This window comes from Phacochoerus africanus, chromosome 2, assembly GCF_016906955.1.
Source record: "Phacochoerus africanus isolate WHEZ1 chromosome 2, ROS_Pafr_v1, whole genome shotgun sequence".
In the NCBI taxonomy this organism is placed as follows: Eukaryota; Metazoa; Chordata; class Mammalia; order Artiodactyla; family Suidae; genus Phacochoerus; species Phacochoerus africanus.
The window spans coordinates 113007223-113011197 of NC_062545.1; the positions used below are offsets into that span (position 1 = coordinate 113007223).

The window sequence follows — 3975 nt, forward strand, 5'->3', positions numbered from 1 at the left end:
CTTGTGTCCATTTCCCTGCTTTGAGCACCTGCTTCATAGGAGACCCAATCAATGCCTGGCCTCTGGCTGTAGGTGGATTGAGGCCAGATCTCTTGAGAGGACTAAAGCAAGTATTTTCTTTAGCCCCCTTAAACCCACTGAAATACATGTCATTTTCTTGAGTCTCATAGAGGAAAAACAATGGCCATGAAATGTAGTAGACAGTGAATTTCAATTGTTTTTCAGTCATTTATGTCCTAAAAAAATTTTGAAATTTTTACTTGCTTAGCTAAAATTTGACCTTAAAATTTTTCCATCATAAGTTTAAATAGTTACAAAGAACTCCTGGCAAATTACGCATATTGGTGTTTTTCAGTAAAACTCTTTGATTGCCTTTGAAAACATACTCAGTGCAATCTGAATACTGTTTTGAGTGTATATTAACCATTATTCATTTTTTAAAATACATGAAAAAGCTGTCTTGAACAGTGGAAATTTTTACATCTTTTTAAAACTTGTATTTCTACTATATTTCCCCTGTGAAATTTTATCCTAATGTTAAATGTTTTTACGCTTAAAACCCTTTTATTGATACTGCCATCATGATCCTTTGTAATAAAAATGTATGAAAATAAATTACAGTTTTAGAAGTTCCGTGATCAAAAAGCTCTAAGTAATAAAATGTCTTCTAAATTGGTTATTACAACGATTTTCAGTACAGAGTTGATCAAAACAATGTAAGTGTATTAAACATTTTGATAATGATTAAACACAAGGAGTGGAGATTTATTGGAAATACATTTCTTAATGTGATGGATGAGGCTTTACTTCCAGTCAGTTCAACCCAAGATTTAATTATTGCTGAAGGTTTGATATCGGCTCCATTCCTGGTGTTATTTATTTATCTATTTATTTCGCTTTTTAGAGCCATGGCTGCAGCATATGGAAGTTCCCAGGCTAGCAGTCACATTGGAGCTACAGCCACCGGCCTATGCCACAGCCACAGCAATGCTAGATCCAACCCACATCTGTGACCTACACCACAGCTCATGGCAACGCCGGATCCTTAACCCACTGAGCAAGGCCAGGGATCAAACCCGCATCCTCGTGGATACTAGTTGGATTCATTTCCGCTGAGCCACAACAGGAACTTTCTGGTGTTAGCTTTTATAATGTAAGTCGTGAGGCACACTGTCTACATGTTACACGATGGGAGAGATGGAGTTCTCTTAGAGCAATCTCTTCTCTTTCTTTGAAATTCTGAATTATAAGCCCAAAGTAAACCACCACCAGGAGCAATATTTCATCACCTCTCAGTTGGTTATGTCTTCCTTTGATTGTGTGAAAAGCAAAGAATTAGTGGGCAGCTGGCTTCCAAAAGCATTTGTTATTCATTCAACTTTCTCAGTGAATACCCTAAAAAGTTTATCAGAAAATCTTTATGAAGACATTAAATGACTAAAAACTGTATTCTTTAAATAATTACTCTTTCACTTAGTGACATGCTGCTTAAGTTGATCTGCTTGCAGTGTTGGTAATTTTAAAATGTTGCTAATTTAAATAAACCTTGGCCTGCCAAACAATATTTTTATATTATTATGGTAAAAATGCTTTGTATCACTTTCTATAAATACATAATCCTCAAGCCTTGGATCTGCAAATTTAGTTCATTCAATGCATAGATAATATCCTCTAATTATCTGTCCTCATTATTTAATCAGGCAGCCAAGTCAGGTTTATTTTATGTCAGAAATAGTCTGACTTCATTTTTCAATGAACATGTTTTTCAATATATTAATATGTATTCCTGTGACAAACATATCGCTTCCAAATTCAGATTTTAACATAGAATTTGACTAAAATGTAGCTCTTTGAGGACGGGATTTTTTATTTTATTTGTATATATATATATATATATATATTTTTTTTTTTTTTTTGGAGGGAGTGAATGTTCAATAAATATTGGTCAGAGACAGAGATCTGAGAGAGACTGAGATTCGGGGAGGGAACTGTAGAACCCTGAGCCTGTGGCCTGATTGTGAAAAGGTTGTATAGCCATCCATAATCTTTCCTGGTCTAATGGGCTGTCTGCCTCTTTACCAAAGACCCCGTGGTCTTACCCACCTCGGATTCATTATTCTTCTTGATTATAGGAGGCTTACTTTGAAAAAAAAATTTTTTTTTCAGCGGTATCTGCTGCAGCTTTTTACTAACAATTCTGGGAGAAGGGGTGTGGGGCAAGCAGTGTGATGAGTAAGAGGAATGATGCACAGGGAAACAGGAACATAGCCTATAAAAGGTCCCTCTGTCCTGCTTCAGGGGCTTGGTACTTCATTGGTTGCATTTCTCTTTATGCTGAATCACTCCCTTCTGAATCGGATCAGGGATTTCCACTGCCAGCCGTGGACCCAGCCCCATAGCCAGGAGATGAGCGAGTCCAAACCCAAGCATGTTTCTGGCACACAAAGGCTGAAAGTGATCTTTCAGGCATATTTTTCTATCGCTGTACATCTTTGCTGTTTTTCCATCCAGTTCAGGGACTGCAGATTCTGGAGCAGTAGTAGGATATGTGATAGGAATGTTAAGTTCATATTTGAGGAGGTCGTGGATGTACCAGCATTTTCCAGACCACCGAGTCCCTTCCTTGTTGGACTCCGGTCAGAACCAATCATTGTCTGCATTCTGATTCTTCTCATACCAAATAAGAGGCTGGTGTTCCTCCTTGAGTCTCTGTACCCACAGCTCCCAATCTCAAGGACCAGTGTTGGTCTTCAGCACCAGGATCTCAGACGTGACATGCCAGGTGGCTTCATCTGCCATCTTAAAGGAGGCTTTAAAAAAAAATTATTAAAGTGTATTTGATTTACAGTGTTGTGCCAATTTCTTCTGTACAACAAAGTGTCCTAGTCATACATATATCTATATATACATTCCTTTTCTTATATTATCTTCCATCATGTTCTGTCCCAAGGGACTGAATATAGTTCCCTGTACCTTAGAGCAGGACCTCACTGCTTATCCATTCTAAATGTAATAGTTTGCATCTACTAACCCCAAACTCCCAGTCCATCCCCTTTCATGACTTGTTCATGACTTCCCTCTCTCCCCTGGCAACCACAAATCTGTTCCCAATATCTGTGAGTCTATATCTATTTCGTAGATAGGTTGGTTCACTTAGTATGAGAATCTCTAGGTGCATCCATGTTTCTGCAACTTGGCATTTCATTCTTTTTTAATGGCCGAGCAGTATTCGATTATGTATATGTACCACACCTTCTTCGTCCATTCATCTTTCATTGGGCATTTAGGTTGCATCCATGTCTTGGCTATTGTGAAGAGGGCTACAATGAACATAGGAGTGCATGTATCTTTTTGAATTGTAGTTTTCTCTGGATATATGCACAGGAGTGGAATTGCTAGATCATATAGTAGTTCAATATTTAATTTTCTGAGGAATCTTCATACTGTACCAATTTACATTCCCACCAACAGTGCAGGAGGGTTCCCATTTCTCCACACCCTTTCCAGCATTGGTTATCTGTATACTTATTAATGATGGCTATTCTGACTGGCGTGAAGTGGTACCAGGAGTCTTATTCTTAACTCATATGTCTATTTGGTCTCTGCTAGGGCTCTCCCACGTTGTTCATGTCTCTGGGCAGTAAAACACTGTAGACTTGCCATGGGTAAGAGTGATGGCTTTCTGCTGTGAGGTAGGAGAAGGATAATCATGAGAGGGCAGGTGAGTGTGCTGGCATGACCTCCTGAGCCCAGGTGTATTCAGACAAATTTAGCAATCTTTGGGAAATGGTGATTTCAAAGTTAATTGCCTTAAACCTATGTGTTCATGTACTTCTTGGAGGGATTTTTTGTGACACTTCAGTTATATACAATTCCTAGTTGGAAGAGCACTGTAATAGAGAAAGAAAGAATCTTAAAAAGACCAAGGACTCTAATTCAAAGAAGGCTAGAATTTGGGAGGAAAGGAACAGGCCA

The 3975-nt window shown here is 38.4% G+C and overlaps 1 pseudogene; it reads right to left on the reverse strand.

Annotated features, from left to right (window-relative positions):
- Positions 1-2209: 2209 nt before the first annotated feature.
- On the reverse strand, positions 2210-2872 carry LOC125119360 (ubiquitin-fold modifier-conjugating enzyme 1-like; annotated as a pseudogene).
- Positions 2873-3975: the final 1103 nt, after the last annotated feature.